Source organism: Rhinoderma darwinii, chromosome 3, assembly GCF_050947455.1.
Source record: "Rhinoderma darwinii isolate aRhiDar2 chromosome 3, aRhiDar2.hap1, whole genome shotgun sequence".
In the NCBI taxonomy this organism is placed as follows: domain Eukaryota; kingdom Metazoa; phylum Chordata; class Amphibia; order Anura; family Rhinodermatidae; genus Rhinoderma; species Rhinoderma darwinii.
The window spans coordinates 352,695,647-352,714,065 of record NC_134689.1 but is presented as its reverse complement, the minus strand read 5'-3'; positions in this window follow the sequence as shown (position 1 = coordinate 352,714,065).

Below are 18,419 nucleotides of genomic sequence, written 5' to 3'. Positions count from 1 at the left end.
GCACACACAACACAGTATAATGCCCAAGCAATAACACTAGACAGTATCAAAATCACTGTCATAAACTACTCACAAAATACTATCATACACAGCTCACATAATACCATCATAGACTGCCCAGTAGCCATATAATTGAATCTATATAGTGGCCATATTATAGTGCCATTTGTAAGACATATAGTACTCACCTAACATAAATCATACATTGGCCTAATTACAGTAGCCTCATAATAAATGCCATACGGTGCACAAATGAAAATCATTACAAAATATTAGCTGGTTTACGTAGCTTATATGATATAAATTATGCAGTGCCTATTTACTCACTCTAGGCCATATAATGGCCACATTGCATTGACCAAATGATTGGCAATACATTTCCCATATCACAATGCTCCTACAATGTTAGCCAGATCGTACTGCAAAGGGCACTATTTCAACCGGTGCACCACCTATAGTTATGTTATCCTCGTTTTGCTATGGTACCCTCCTGAGTTCATGCTCTTACTGATGAACATGGTCCTGAACATAATGGAGGGTCCGTAAAAGGAAAGTTGACTATCTGATTAACTTCGTGTAACCTTCTTTTATCTATGTGTCCTGGCTCTTCCCCTCTTGAGCTCCTCTAACCTTCTCTACCCTTGTGTGATTATCTATTGACTTGCATTGTTTTCCGCCCTCAAGCTGTGACCTGACACTTCTGCGTCCCTGTCAACAGCCTATACTGTGTATTACAGTTTGGGCACTTAGATACATGAGATAGCAAACTCTGACAAACAGATCTGTGCGTTTTTATTCCAGTACAAATAAGCAGACAATACAGATGTTTTTCTGTGATCTATGACCGACACAAACAACAGTTGTAGTTTTGCATATAAAATACTTGATGGAATAGTAAACAAAGTGCGTTCTTGTTTCAAAATCTTAGGATTACAAAACCACTTTTGATGTGTTTTACTTCTGTAGCATTGCCCTTAAGTCTCCCTACAAGCTGAGTCTCCATAAAGAGAATCAGTATCTTCCAAGAGCTGCCTTAAAAACATCTCACTCTGCCAACCAGAACCCCTACTCTGTACTGATGAGGAGCAACAACTCAGAAACAGTGCTTTCTATAGATAGGTGTCTCTAGTTTAGCTATTCAAACCATGGTTCAAATCATGGTTCATGGCTCTATAAGGGGTCAGACATTGACTAACAGGGTAGTCATCTATAGGTGGCACTAGAGAGATGGTTTTCTATTTGCCAATTTCTTTACAGTAACAATATTTTCCATGGGATTTCATGATGAACATGAAATGAGGTTTGTGCTTTGGTAACAGTTTTGAAGACTCATCAACCACAACCATTGAAAGAAGAGATATTGTTTGATGGACATATATTAGCCCCACCAATTAACTAGTAACATCATCCCAGAACAGTATGTAGCAACCTATACCAGCAAAGGTGTAAGCTGAACCTCCTTGGCTCCAATGCAAAATCTGTACCAGTGCCCTCATCTATCACATGCCTTTTATAACATTACTGTACTCTAATGTGTCAGATTGTCCATTAGGATACCTGAAGCATCAGGGCCAGGAAGCGACTGCAACCTCTCCATCCCTATAACTACTCCCCAGTATGACGGGGGTAATGGAAGCGATAGTGTGAATGGAAGGGATAGTGTGAATGTAAGGGATAGTGTGAATGGAAGGGATTGTGGTAATTGCTCTACACAGACATGCACATCTTGATATTTTACAATGAGTCATACGTAGCTGTTTTCACAGAGCATTGGATTGTGGGAGCTCAGATGACTATTCAATGGGTACAGGTGAGTTAATAAATTACAAAACGCCTACTTTAGGTGTAAATGGTAAAAAAAACAACAACTATGTATCACGAACAACCAACACAATGTAATAAAGGAAAATGTTTATAGTTACTCAACTTTATGGAGATTTAAACTCTGAAATTTTGTTAGAAATTAGGGTTTTCTTTCATATGTCTGCTACTCATACACAATTTCCTTCCTCCTTCCCTCGTGTTTTGTTTGGGTACTGCAAGGCGTTATCCTTCTACCCTTTCCTCCTTTCTATATGCATCTCTGCTTCTCAGTTATGGATTTTAATTTCACGAATACATTGATGATATATCTCCAAATTTGAAACCCCGCTATCTCATGTTTCCGACTGTCTTTTCTTTCATGTCTTTTCATTTTCTTAAACTCAATTTGGAGAAAAAAAGAACTAATTCTCCATGTCCCCTCCTCTGCCCGAAACAGAAATCACCTTCAAAACTACTGCTCTAATCCCATCTCCCAAGCATAACATTAGACCATGACACTTCATTTATACCTTGTATCCATACATCTACCACCTTTGCCACCCCCACCTTAAACATTTTCTGCATTTATCCCTTCTTCATAAGGGAAAGCAAAATGATACCTTGTGTACTTCAATCATATCATGACTTTACAACTAAAACGATATTCATTGTGCCTTACCAATTAATAGGCTAGCCTAACCCTAACCTGGAAAACATTGCCCGATTTTGGCTCCTCCCTACATTTATCCAACATTATCTACAGTAACAGATTTTCACAGACTGTCCGGGGCCATTAAGTGGGCCACAGCTAAATGTCATAGACTTGTTTGGTTGCTGTACTACTTATCCGGCCAAGATTACTGGAGACAAGTAAATGGTTTCCATCGACTGCCAGTGGTGTCCATCATGCAACGGAACTGTTGGTTCCATTATTACCTTCTTCTGCTCCTCTGACGAAGTAGATTGATGAAAAACACAGACGCAGGTGTGAACATAGCCTTAGGATGTTTATTATAAGCGCAATTTTAGCAGACGGCCTTCCTCCAGAGTCACCTATAAGCACATGCTTAATGTGCCTATTAGTAAATCCAGCCATGATTATTTAACCTGAAGACTGTTTATGTGAAGTCTCATGGAATATAATGGCACTTACCTTTCAATCAGAATAGGGTATCACCCGACTACTGTTTCAGTACTGCTCCTAAAGACAGTTAAAACTTAATCGTTCCTTTTATTGTTATTATTATTATTATTATTATTATTATTATTAATAATAATAATAATAATAATAATATTGTCCTACCCTTATTTATTATAGACTGTAAGATTGTATGGCCAGGACTCTCTTTTATACTTTTTCTACATGTGTATGTTTTTTTTTTATTTTTAATTTGCATGAATTTTGCATGAATATTTGATATTTGTGCCTTTATGACTGCATAACCTATTATACCTTGTTTGGTCGTGCTATAATAAATGATAAAAAATCTTAATGATAAAAAATATCATACTCTGCAAAACATCCCTCAAAGTTCATCCATCAAAAGACTCAAATATTCTTTTGTTTGTAAGAAAATCTGTAGAAGGAAGATAAAAAGCTATATCATTCATAACATAAATGTTCATTAATGGTTGAGAAAGAAACTAAACTAAAACACGTGAGCAAGGGAAGTCTCATATTACTACTATTATAGTATACATATGGTTTTCACATACAAATTGCAGGATGAAAGAATGATTGCTATAGCTTTCCTCTAATGCTGCTTTTGTTTCATCACACGGTCTGAATAAATACTGCTAGTTCTACTGTCTGTAGATATTTTCTGCACAGTGTAATATTATATTGTTGTAATACAGAAAAGTAATGAAAATGAGGACCCCATCTAGTACTGGTTCATGTTTCCACTTTCCCCATCCACGGAAACGAGGTCTTGGGTCTTCCCCAAATTTTGGCCCTTATTGGAGAAATGGGCAATGTGGTTCTCAGGCCCCTAGCTCTTATCCATTTCTGTTAACCTTGTGTTGCCTATTAGTAGGGAAACCCTATAGAGGTTCACCACATTTACGGGAAAGAGGGTACCACTCATGGTTTAACTGAGTCCAAAACCACAAAGCAGCTACAGGAGGGACAGGGAGGGACATGTCAATGATTCATTACTACTACCATAAGCATTTGGTTTCTGCAAATACAGGGGTAAGGAAGGGAATGGTCATGCAGTAGACAAGTGTAACTTGAAGCGGATATGTCACATATTTATGCTGCCCTGTATGAGGGCAGCACAAAGAAAATACTTTCTCCCTATGCCACAAGTATAACTACTTAATACTCAGAAACGACAACACATTACCTAATAGGTGACACTACGCTGAAACCACTATGTCTGTCACTTCTTTATGCTGCCCTCCGACATATCCGCTTTAATAAAAAATGTTAGAAGTTTAAAGTGAAACTCAATGTAAATTTTTATTATTAGTAATAGGACTTACTAGGGTCGTGTAATATACCAGGGCTATTATTTTTTCATTCATGTCCCCCAAATGCAAGTGTCCAAGGTGCCTTGTACATTAAAGGTCCTTAACACCACAGGCAATACCAATTACTGCTGCATGTTACGGGGCTGTACAGCAGAAGTTGCCAAAATGACGTCCCCTTCTCTGACATCACTTACTGCTCGGTAGCTATTGGCTGAAGCTGCTCCACACAGACTTCCTGCTCTGCCCACCCCCTGCATGCACATAATACGGTTTATACTGAGAGCTGTCTGCTCTTTTTGAGCTGCATTTTGGGAACAGAGTGACATAAGTAACAGCCCTAATATGTTGTTGTTATTATTATTATTGTTTTTATTATCAATAATAATTTTACTAGTAAGACAATTTTCCCAGAGTTTCACTTTAAATTAAAAAAGGGAAAAAAAGAAACAGAAAAATTCATTTACAGCTGTAGGTAAATTGGATATATATTGCAATATTTTGATAAAAGTTATAAAGATTCACATTTTGTAAACTCAATGTATAAAGACTTTTTAAAAATGTGCTCATAGTCTCAATGTTTGTATCCCTACAACATTTTAAGCATTATATATGGAGGAGTTGGTTAGATTGCTGCCTACATGCAGACTAGGAGCACAGATCTTTATTTTATAGCCACATGGAACAAAGTTTATATTATCTTTGGAGAACAAGGCATCTAAATAAGATTTAAGTAAGCATATTTAAGGAACATTTCCCAATATGTGTGATATGGAAGAGCAATATGTTTTAATCAAAATTGTTGTTTTAGGGTGTGTTCCCATTTAAATGTTTTTTCTTTTTTTTTCTGTAACAGTTTTTGATGCAAGAGTATATGGTTAACCCCTTAAGGACGCAGCCTAGTTTGGGCCTTAAGGCTCAGAGCCCATTTTTCAAATCTGACATATTTCACTTTATGTGGTAATAACGTCGGAATGCTTAAACCTATCCAAGCGATTCTGAGATTGTTTTCTCGTGACACTTTGGGCTTCATGTTCGTGGTAAAATTTGGTCGATATATTCAGTGTTTATTGGTGAAAAATTGCAAAATTTAGAGAAAATTTTGAAAAAATTGCATTTTTCAGAATTTAAATGCATCTGCTTGTAAAACAGACGGTTATACCACCCAAAATAGTTACTAGTTCACATTTCCCATATGTCTACTTTAGATTGGCATCGTTTTTTTAACATTCTTTTATTTTTCTTGGACGTTACAAGGCTTAGAACATAAACAGCAATTTCTCATATTTTTAAGAAAATTTCAAAAGCCTTTTTTTTAAGGTACCTCTTGAGTTCTGAAGTGGCTTTGAGGGGCCTATGTATTAGAAACCCCCATAAAACACCCCATTTTAAAAACTAGACCCCTCAAAGTATTCAAAACAGCATTTAGAAAGTTTTTTAACCCTTCAGGCATTTCACAGGAATTAAAGCAATGTGGAGGTGAAATTTGCAAATTTCATTTTTCTTGCTGAATTTCAATATTATTCCTTTTTTTTCTGTAACACAGAAGATTTTACCAGAGAAATACTACTAAATATGTATTGTCCAGATTCTGCAGTTTTTAGAAATGTCCCACATGTGGCTCTAGTGCGCTCGTGGAATAAAACACAAGCCTCAGAAACAAAGGAGCACCTAGTGCATTTTGAGGCCTCTTTTTTATTAGAATATATTTTAGGCAGCATGCCAGGTTTGAAGAGGTGTTGAGGTATGAAAGCAATGGAAACCCACCAGAAGTGACCCCATTTTGGAAACTAGACCCCTCAAGGAATTCATTTATGGTTGTTGTTATCATTTTGACCACACCGTTTTTTCACAGCACCTATTTGAATTGGGCTGTGAAATTAAAAAAATGATATTTTTTCCATTAAGATGTAATTTTTGTTCAAAATTTCTTATTTTCACAAGGAATAAAACACCCCATTTTGTTGCCCAATTTGTCCTTAGTGCGGCAATACCCCATTTGTGGTGATAAACTGCCGTTTGGGCCCATGGGAGGACTCAGAAGGAAAGGAGCGCTATGTGTTTGTTGGAGTCCAGATTTTGCTGGATTGGTTTTCGGGTTCCATGTCGCATTTGCAGAGCCCCAGAGGTATGAAAGCAATGGAAACCCACCAGAAGTGACCCCATTTTGGAAACTAGACCCCTCAAGGAATTCATTTATGGTTGTTGTTATCATTTTGACCACACCGTTTTTTCACAGCACCTATTTGAATTGGGCTGTGAATTAAAAAAATGATATTTTTTTCCATTAAGATGTAATTTTTGTTCAAAATTTCTTATTTTCACAAGGAATAAAACACCCCATTTTGTTGCCCAATTTGTCCTGAGTGCGGCAATACCCCATTTGTGGTGATAAACTGATGTTTGGGCCCATGGCAGGACTCAGAAGGAAAGGACCACCATTTGGCCTACTGGAGCTTTTCTTGTGCTAAGTCATGTATGCAGAAGCCCCTGAGGTACCAGTACAGTTAAAACCCCCGAGAAGTGACCCCATTTTAAAAACTACACCCCTTAAGACATTCATCTAGTGGTGTAGTGAGCATTTTGACCCCACAGTTATTGTGTAAAAGGTAATGCGCAGCAGATGGTGCAAAGTGAGATTTGCAATTTCCTATGCATATATGCCATTTCAGTGTCTGATATATTGTGCCCAGCATGTGCCACTGGAGACATACACCCCATAAATTGTAATGTGGGTTCTCCCGGGTACGGCAATACCCTACATGTGGCTGTTATTAGCTGCCTGGGCACACGACAGGGCTCAGAAGGGAAGGACCACCATTTAGCCTACTGGAGCTTTTCTGGTGCTAAGTCATGTAGGCAGAACCCCTGAGGTACCAGTACAGTTGAAACCCCCGAGAAGTGACCCCATTTTAAAAACTACACCCCTTAAGACATTCATCTAGTGGTGTAGTGAGCATTTTGACCCCACAGTTATTGTGTAAAAGGTAATGCGCAGCAGATGGTGCAAAGTGAGATTTGCAATTTCCTATGCATATATGCCATTTCAGTGTCTGATATATTGTGCCCAGCATGTGCCACTGGAGACATACACCCCATAAATTGTAATGTGGGTTCTCCCGGGTACGGCAATACCCTACATGTGGCTGTTATTAGCTGCCTGGGCACACGACAGGGCTCAGAAGGGAAGGACCACCATTTAGCCTACTGGAGCTTTTCTGGTGCTAAGTCATGTAGGCAGAACCCCTGAGGTACCAGTACAGTTGAAACCCCCGAGAAGTGACCCCATTTTAAAAACTACACCCCTTAAGACATTCATCTAGTGGTGTAGTGAGCATTTTGACCCCACAGTTATTGTGTAAAAGGTAATGCGCAGCAGATGGTGCAAAGTGAGATTTGCAATTTCCTATGCATATATGCCATTTCAGTGTCTGATATATTGTGCCCAGCATGTGCCACTGGAGACATACACCCCATAAATTGTAATGTGGGTTCTCCCGGGTACGGCAATACCCTACATGTGGCTGTTATTAGCTGCCTGGGCACACGACAGGGCTCAGAAGGGAAGGACCACCATTTAGCCTACTGGAGCTTTTCTGGTGCTAAGTCATGTAGGCAGAACCCCTGAGGTACCAGTACAGTTGAAACCCCCGAGAAGTGACCCCATTTTAAAAACTACACCCCTTAAGACATTCATCTAGTGGTGTAGTGAGCATTTTGACCCCACAGTTATTGTGTAAAAGGTAATGCGCAGCAGATGGTGCAAAGTGAGATTTGCAATTTCCTATGCATATATGCCATTTCAGTGTCTGATATATTGTGCCCAGCATGTGCCACTGGAGACATACACCCCATAAATTGTAATGTGGGTTCTCCCGGGTACGGCAATACCCTACATGTGGCTGTTATTAGCTGCCTGGGCACACGACAGGGCTCAGAAGGGAAGGACCACCATTTAGCCTACTGGAGCTTTTCTGGTGCTAAGTCATGTAGGCAGAACCCCTGAGGTACCAGTACAGTTGAAACCCCCGAGAAGTGACCCCATTTTAAAAACTACACCCCTTAAGACATTCATCTAGTGGTGTAGTGAGCATTTTGACCCCACAGTTATTGTGTAAAAGGTAATGCGCAGCAGATGGTGCAAAGTGAGATTTTCAATTTCCTATGCATATATGCCATTTCAGTGTCTGATATATTGTGCCCAGCATGTGCCACTGGAGACATACACCCCATAAATTGTAATGTGGGTTCTCCCGGGTACGGCAATACCCTACATGTGGCTGTTATTAGCTGCCTGGGCACACGACAGGGCTCAGAAGGGAAGGACCACCATTTAGCCTACTGGAGCTTTTCTGGTGCTAAGTCATGTAGGCAGAACCCCTGAGGTACCAGTACAGTTGAAACCCCCGAGAAGTGACCCCATTTTAAAAACTACACCCCTTAAGACATTCATCTAGTGGTGTAGTGAGCATTTTGACCCCACAGTTATTGTGTAAAAGGTAATGCGCAGCAGATGGTGCAAAGTGAGATTTGCAATTTCCTATGCATATATGCCATTTCAGTGTCTGATATATTGTGCCCAGCATGTGCCACTGGAGACATACACCCCATAAATTGTAATGTGGGTTCTCCCGGGTACGGCAATACCCTACATGTGGCTGTTATTAGCTGCCTGGGCACACGACAGGGCTCAGAAGGGAAGGACCACCATTTAGCCTACTGGAGCTTTTCTGGTGCTAAGTCATGTAGGCAGAACCCCTGAGGTACCAGTACAGTTGAAACCCCCGAGAAGTGACCCCATTTTAAAAACTACACCCCTTAAGACATTCATCTAGTGGTGTAGTGAGCATTTTGACCCCACAGTTATTGTGTAAAAGGTAATGCGCAGCAGATGGTGCAAAGTGAGATTTGCAATTTCCTATGCATATATGCCATTTCAGTGTCTGATATATTGTGCCCAGCATGTGCCACTGGAGACATACACCCCTTAAATTGTAATGTGGGTTCTCCCGGGTACGGCAATACCCTACATGTGGCTGTTATTAGCTGCCTGGGCACACGACAGGGCTCAGAAGGGAAGGACCACCATTTAGCCTACTGGAGCTTTTCTGGTGCTAAGTCATGTAGGCAGAACCCCTGAGGTACCAGTACAGTTGAAACCCCCGAGAAGTGACCCCATTTTAAAAACTACACCCCTTAAGACATTCATCTAGTGGTGTAGTGAGCATTTTGACCCCACAGTTATTGTGTAAAAGGTAATGCGCAGCAGATGGTGCAAAGTGAGATTTGCAATTTCCTATGCATATATGCCATTTCAGTGTCTGATATATTGTGCCCAGCATGTGCCACTGGAGACATACACCCCATAAATTGTAATGTGGGTTCTCCCGGGTACGGCAATACCCTACATGTGGCTGTTATTAGCTGCTTGGGCACATGGCAGGGCTCAAAAGGGAAAGATGAGGGGGATAAGCTGTGCGGAGTGCATCAGGGTAAATTAAAAATCAAGGGATGTATGGTAAATTTTAAAACAATCTTTCATACAGAGCCCTGGTTTTTCGGGACACGTGTCGCATTGGTATGTTGTGTCCTTCCTTATCCCCCTCTTATAGCACACTTTGCACCTCTTTTGACTTTTTCCCTTCTTGCCAGTTTGGGGAACTTCTCCTGGAAAGTGTTGCCCTGGTACGATGCGTGTGGCCTCGCTTCCAGAAGTACTGGGTGCCCCTCCTTCCTGGTCGCCAAAAATTAGGTTCTTTATAACCACCTCTTGAAATTCCAGGAAAGTTCCCCTCTGGCCTGCACATCGACGTAGCACGTACGCATTGTACAATGCCATCTGTATGATGTGCACGGCCAGCTTCTTATACCACACCCTCGATTTCCGCGTAGCGCTGTAGGGCTTCAGGACTTGATCTGACAAGTCCACCCCTCCCATGTACCTATTGTAGTCCAGGATGCAATCTGGTTTGGGGGTCTCTGTACTGGTACCTCGTACAGGTACATGGGTACTGGTGTGGCCATGTATTGTTGTCAATACAAGGACATCTCTCTTGTCCTTGTACTTGACACACAATATGTTGCTACTAGAATGTGCCCTGCTCTCACCCCTTCTGAGTGTTTGCCCAAGCAGTGTTTTAGGGAGGCCTCTAAGATTTTTTCTAGCAGTGCCGCATGCCGCAGTCCTTCTGGAAGCGAGGCACTTGAAGAGCGGGACGCTGGTATAAAAATTATCCAGGTAGAGGTGGTAACCCTGGTCCAGCAGTGGGTGCACCAAATCCCACACAATTTTTGCGTTAATTCCCAGTAAGGGGGGGCATTCTGGGGGCTGAATACTGCTGTCCTTCCCTTCATATATCCTGAATTTATATGTATACCCTGATGCACTCTCGCACAGCTTATACAACTTCACGCCATACCTTGCCCTCTTACTTGGCAGGTATTGGCGGAATTGAAGCCTCCCTTTAAAATGTACCAGGGACTCATCAATGGAAATACACTTCTCGGGGGTGTATGCTTGGGCAAACCGGGCACTGAAATGGTCTAATAGGGGTCTCAGTTTATATAAACGGTCAAAACTGGGGTCATCTCGGGGTGGGCACTGCTCATTATCGGCATAATGTAGGAAGCGAAGTATTGCCTCATAACGCATCCTGGACATGGCCATACGGTACATCGGGGTGTGGTATAGGATGTCCGTGCTCCAGTAGGTCCTAATGGATGGCTTTTTTAGAAGCCCCATGTTCAAGAGCAGTCCCCAGAACTTGCCCAACTCTGCTGCGTTTACAGGAGTCCACCTCTGGGATTGGGCATAAAATGAGTTGGGGTTCTTGGTGATATACTGTTGGGCATATAAATTAGTCTGGGTGACCATTAGCTCTATAAAGTTATCAGTGAAGAAGAACTTGAAAAAGTCCATCTCACTGAACCCTGCCGTGTTAAATTTGATGCCTGGGCTGCCCGTGTACTCAGGGATTTGGGGTTCATAATGGTCTGGTGTGGGCGTCCAAATGGGGTCACTTCGCTCAGGGGTATCACTTGTTGTGGGGTCACTTCTCTCAGGGATTTCTACTATGGTGGTGGTCCTGGGGCGTCTCCTAGGGGGTCCCTCCTCTTCATCGCTGGATGAGGAGGTAGACAAATAAAATACTGTATCGCCATCCGACGAGTCTGTGTCGGAGGCCAGAAATGCATACGCCTCTTCAGCAGTAAATGTCCGTTGGGACATGCTTGTTGTGCGAAGACAAAATTTATATACTGCAAAAAAATAAATCCCTAACTGGGAGCAATAGGATAGCACAACTAGCACAAATGTGTGTTTTGTTTTTAGAGAGCAAGTGGACTTCCCTGACACTAAAGCTAACTAGGGCGAGGGTTCCTAACACTAAACCTAACTAAATTTTATGTGGACTTCCCTAACGCTAAACCTAACTACGGCGACGATTCCCTGACACTAAACCTATCTAGATTATTTCAAGCTTCCCTGACACTAAACCTAACTACGGTGACGGGTGCCTGACACTAAACCTATCTAATTATTCCGAGCTTCCCTGACGCTAAACCTAACTACGGTGATGGATCCCTAACGCTAAGCCTATCTACGGTGACCGATTCCTGACGCTAAATTCCCTGACACTATACCTAACTACGCTTTTTGACGGTTCCCTGACACTAACTAACCCTAATACTAAACTAACCAGTTAAATTTTCAAAATTGGCTAAACTAACTATTTTTTTTTGTTTCTTTTTTTTCTTTTTATATTTTTTTTTTTGTTTTATGTTTTATATAGAAAAAAATGAAAAAAAAATCCCCAGGGACCAAGAAATGTGGTCCTGAAGACTGAAAAGTGGTCAGTGATAGGAGATCACTGACCAAAAAACGTGGGTAGAACTCAAAGAGGAAGGGAACAGGAGTGGGTAGTGGATGGGGTGGTGGGAAGCAAAAAAAACGTTGTTTTAGAAACTTTTTTTCACTTTTTTTCACTTCTTTTCTCTCTGACTCTCTGCTCACAACCGATCTCAACGCCTCGCTAACTCCAACAGGGCGTTCAGGGCGGTTGCAGCAGGATGTGAGGTCAGAGAGAGGAAGTGACGAGAATGATCGCTGCTATTGGCTAGTTACTCACTGACTAGCCAATAGCGGCGATCGGCGAGGCGGGACCATAGTAAATGGTCCCGGCCCATTATGCTGTGATAGCATGCTGTCAGAAACAGCAGCTATCACAGCTCAGGAACGCCGGGCTCGAGCACTGCTGTGCTGAATGAGACCGATCGCTGCTATTGGCTAGTTACTCACTGACTAGCCAATAGCGGCGATCGGCGAGGCGGGACCATAGTAAATGGTCCCGTCCCATTATGCCGTGATAGCCTGCTGTCAGAAACAGCAGCTATCACAGCGCATGAACGCGCCGGGCGCGCGCACCGCTGTTCTAACTGCAAGACGTACTATTACGGCATGGAGCGCGAACGATAGAGCTGCCATGACGTAATAGTACGTCAAGGAGCGGGAAGGGGCTAATACTAAACTAACCAGTTAAATTTTCAAAATTGGCTAAACTAACTATTTTTTTTTGTTTCTTTTTTTTCTTTTTATATTTTTTTTTTTGTTTTATGTTTTATATAGAAAAAAATGAAAAAAAAATCCCCAGGGACCAAGAAATGTGGTCCTGAAGACTGAAAAGTGGTCAGTGATAGGAGATCACTGACCAAAAAACGTGGGTAGAACTCAAAGAGGAAGGGAACAGGAGTGGGTAGTGGATGGGGTGGTGGGAAGCAAAAAAAACGTTGTTTTAGAAACTTTTTTTCACTTTTTTTCACTTCTTTTCTCTCTGACTCTCTGCTCACAACCGATCTCAACGCCTCGCTAACTCCAACAGGGCGTTCAGGGCGGTTGCAGCAGGATGTGAGGTCAGAGAGAGGAAGTGACGAGAATGATCGCTGCTATTGGCTAGTTACTCACTGACTAGCCAATAGCGGCGATCGGCGAGGCGGGACCATAGTAAATGGTCCCGGCCCATTATGCTGTGATAGCATGCTGTCAGAAACAGCAGCTATCACAGCTCAGGAACGCCGGGCTCGAGCACTGCTGTGCTGAATGAGACCGATCGCTGCTATTGGCTAGTTACTCACTGACTAGCCAATAGCGGCGATCGGCGAGGCGGGACCATAGTAAATGGTCCCGTCCCATTATGCCGTGATAGCCTGCTGTCAGAAACAGCAGCTATCACAGCGCATGAACGCGCCGGGCGCGCGCACCGCTGTTCTAACTGCAAGACGTACTATTACGGCATGGAGCGCGAACGATAGAGCTGCCATGACGTAATAGTACGTCAAGGAGCGGGAAGGGGTTAAGAACTGCATGTTTTGGAGGCTATGCTACTTTTTTCAGCATACAATGTGTCCTATTAGAAGTATGTACGCACCATAGAGACAGCCCATGTAGCTGCTATAGGGCCCATTGAGAAATGTGAATGTCCCCACAATGTTAACAAACAAAGGTTTGGGAAACTAACCCAAGGGTCAAGGAAATAAGAAGGAGGGCAAATATGCATCAAGTCTTCCTGCATCATGGCATTAGGGGTGAGGTAGTGTTAAATAGCACCAGAAGGGAGCCCCATTTTAATCTTTGTTATGTACCCAGCTACAACCGGATATTTTCACCACGAGCTGTGACTTAATAAAGATGGAAAAACAGTAAAGCCAAAAGTCCACCTGGACATCAAAAGAGACCCAACTTACATTCAGCTGGGTCTATAACTGCTGATCCCACCCCAATCAATAGCAGGTAAGCCCCCTTTCTGAATTTTAACCCTTTACACTCCTGCCCCCAGAGTCTAAAGGCACCGAGCATATACAGCGTGATGCTGATTAAGATGTTAATAGGCCTTACTTTGTCGTAATGGTTTACCTTTTTTCTATTGCTCGTTTTACTGCTCCGTATATCATTTAGTGTTTATCCTCGTATTTTTTGTAGTTTTTATATGACCCCTCACGCTAGAATCACATATGCAGTTTTTGGGGCAGTATTTGATGCAGCTTTTTAAGTCAAAGCCACGAGTGAATCTAAAAGGAAGGGGAAGCATAATGTAAGAACTTATATGTTTTCTTCCTGTTGGACCTACTTCTGGTAGTAACTCAAAAAACTGCACCACACATTGCATGTTTGATTTCAGCCTTATAACTCTTGGCTCACGGTACAAAATCCCTCTGTATAGGAACTGCAGAAGCTATAGTAACTAAGCTTCATTTATATGGTGAGATACTGTATCTCAGTGTTTCTTTCATTATTGTACTCAGATCATCTATAGCTGCTGTTCTTCAATATTGGGCCACAACAGCTCTGTCAGCTTTACGGTAGCAAAATGTCTGTTAGTTTTACTGTGATGGAGCATAAACCATTAACCAATGTCAGCATATCACGTCATCAATCTATATGCTGACATTATACTATAAATCATATTGGTCAATACAGCCAGCAAGCAGCGATGCTATTAATGATATCTAAAAAGAGCAATCGCTGGTATAAAGGATTACAGATACTCATAGCTGCTGAAGATTTGAGAGTGTTCTTTGAAGAGTTAATATGACAGCCTGAACTTAAACCCTTCATAGAGGTTGGCAGACTCTACATGGTGCCCAGAGTGTTTTGCCAATTCTTATCTTGTGTCCTACTGACAGTGCCACTTGTCTGCTTATTAAAACATCTGCGCCATAGATAGGAGGATTTGATGTTTCCGTAAAACAGAATACTTGTTTTTCTAGAGAAGCTTAACCGACAAACTACATGAAAACAAATCAATATAAATCCATAGCAAGACAAATTCTATAAAGTGTTGGATACCTATAATATAATGTACCTATATAATTGTACAGGAGAGATGTATTAGAGGTTTGAAGAAGTAAAGAGGTTGCCGGCATTAGAAAAAACATTTTTAAATTCTCAAATTTTGAGATAATAAAGGGAGATCTTCCATTAAGGACCGTTTAGAGCATGTGAGAAGTGTCTCATTCTCTTGAGGACCAAGAATGTCCATGCATTACACGGATAGCGCATTCATTTAAATGGGAATTGTGTAATGCTTTATTTATCCTGTGGTGGCGCTGCAGAGAAATGTAACACTTGCTGTTGAATTTATCCTTAGATTACAGTTGGTCATTGGGGGTCCTTGCAATGGGACACCCTGTTATCAGCTTATCGTCTGGGGACCCTTCTAATAAAAAATAATTGTCCAAAGTGGACAAGCGCTTTATAAATCTGGGTCAAATGAATAAAAGATAATCATTGGGTATCCCTTGGCTGGAGTCCTAGTATCACTGATATCCTGAAGAAAGTGCAAAATTAATGCTAGAGTGAAAAGAATGGACATTGAAAGACTTGCCTAATAGGCCAAGATGAAGAGGAATGACTAAACCATTACAACTCATGTCTAATTTGCATTCTTTTATAGATGAGAAAAGTAATAAAAAATTGTACAAATAAATTAAAACAAGGCAGATGCAGTTCTGGATATTATATAGTGTAAGTTGATTTTCATAAGACATACTGTACAGTGCATTTGGAAAGTCTTCAGACCCTTTAACTTTTTTCATATTTTGTTATGTTGAGGCTATATGCTAAAATAAAAAACGTTTTTTCTCATTATTTTGCACTCAATACTACATAATGACAAAGTGAAAACCGAATTTTAGAAATTTTTGCAAATTTATTATAAATGAAAAACGCAAATTTTGCATGGATATAAGTATTCAGACCTTTTACTATGATACTTAAAGAGGCTCTGTCACCAGTTTCATACTTACCTATCTCCTACCTAATCTAATAGGCACTGTGTTGTAGATAACTACTGTTTTTTTTTATTTTTTAAAGTTATGAGCATTTTAACATTTATGCTTATTTTTCGTAAAAACCCAACTAGGTGTTTTTTGTACTTTAACCAAATGGGCGTTGTAAAGAAAAGTGTATGATGCTGACCAATCAGCATCATACACTCGCGAGATCATGCTGTGCCGTCACTTACTCCCGCACTGCAGTTCCTTCACCAGAGCAATGGGAGAATAACCAGCCGCCTCCTGGCTGTCACCAGCATTTCAAATATTAAACTCTACTCACCCCACGCTGGCCGCTGCTGTCAAAAGTTCATTGGCGTTATCCCCCATCCTAAACTCCTGCTCTGACCATAAATAACGGTCTGCAAAATTTTTCACCTTTTATGCAGTGGCGGATCATCAGTAGGGTGGTTCTGGCGGCCGCACAAGACCGCATGAAGCCCCTCATGCCCTGTGGTGTCGCTAGCACCGGTGCTAATGACAGCCACAATTCAGAGTTGTAGCTAGGGGGCAGGCGGGGCGTGTGCCCTGGGTGCAACTAGGTGGTAGGGAAGGGGGGACGCCGCAGAGCAGCTGATCGCTTTTGATAGGCGCCCTGTATGTCGGACACCTGCATCGATCAGCGTTAGGAAGAGCCAGGAGTTCATGCGGTGGCCTTCTGACTGGGGTCTGTGACGGCCCGGGAGAGGACCAGTCCAGCCACCTGATACCTGACCTCACGTCTGCGACATGATGTCAGATGACTCAGGTCAGGTGACTGGACTGGTCTACTCCTGGGCTGTCACCAACCCTAGTCAGAAGGAACTGCGCCACATGATCTCCTCGGCTCCTCTGGTGAGTCATGTCAGGCAGAGTGGAGAGTGGTAGCGGTAGGTTACCGCTCTCTGCTCTGTTTACAGTGTGGTGCTAAATACAAGAGGGGAGTGTGGCGCTATTTACAAGGGGGGGGGAGTGTGGCACTATTGACAAGGGGGGCGGGGAGTGTGGAGCTATCTACAAGGGGGACTGTGTGGCGCTATTTACAAGGGGGGCTGTGTGGCGCTATCTACAAGGGGGGCGGTGTGGTGCTGTTTACAAGGGGGGCTGTGTGGGGCTGTTTACAAGGGGGGCTGTGTGGCAATGTTTACAAGGGGGACCAGTGTGGCGCTATTTACAGGGGGGCAGTGTGGCGCTATTTACAAGGGGGGGCAGTGTGGTGCTATGTACAAGGGAGCTGTGTGGTGCTATTTACACGGGGGGAGCACTGTGTGGCACTATATACAAGAAGGGCAAGCGCTGTGTGGCACTATATACAAGAAGGGGAAGGGGAAATGCTGTGTGGCACTATATACAAGGCGGGAAGCGCTGTGTGGCACTATATACAAGGGGGTGGCGCTGTGTGGCAATATCTATAGGGGGGCTGTGTGTGATGCTATTTACAGGGGGTCTGTGTGGCGCTATCTACAGGGGGTCTGTGTGGCGCTATCTATAGGGGGCTGTGTGTGTTGCTATCTACAGGGGGGGTGTGGTGCTATCTATAGGGTGCTGTGTGTGGTGCTGTCTACAGGGTATGTGTGTGTGATGCTATCTATAGGGGGGTGTAATGCTATTTACAGGGGCTGTGTGTGGCGCTATCTTAAGGGGGGGGTGGTGCTATCTATATGTGGTGTGATGCTATCTACAGGGGCTGTGTGTGGAGGTATCTACAGGGGGCACTGTGTATGTGGTGCTTTACTTTACAGTGTTTGACACAATTATATTCAGGGGAACAGTGTTTGGTACTAGGGGCACAGTGTATGGTGTAATTATATTTAGGGGCACAGTGTATGGCACCATGATAATTTTATCTTGTTGGAAAAGTGAGGAGCTGAAGACATCTGAGTGGCAAATTCTGCACAGGTACAGAGCTGACTTAGAAGATAATTATAGGTTACATAAAAATGATTTTTCACCCACCTCCACCAGGTATTGTTGGTTTAATAGTCAAAATGCTGGTAAAATGTAGCTCTGGGGGCCTTGCATTTTTCTAGATCAGCTTTTAAATGTTTCTACACCTTGATTGGAGTCCACATGTGGTAAATTAATTTGATTGGACATGATTTGGAAACACACACCCCTATCTATATGAGGTCTCACAGCTGACAATGCATATCAGAGCAAAAACCAAGTCACAAGACGGAAAGAACTGCCTGTAGAGCTCAGACAGGATTATGTGGAGGCACAGATCTGGAGAAGGGTACAAAAAAAGATTTCTGCTGCATTCAAAGTTGCCAAGAGCACAGAGGCCGCTATAATTCTTAAATGGAGGAAGTTGGGAACAACCAGGACTCTTTCTTAAA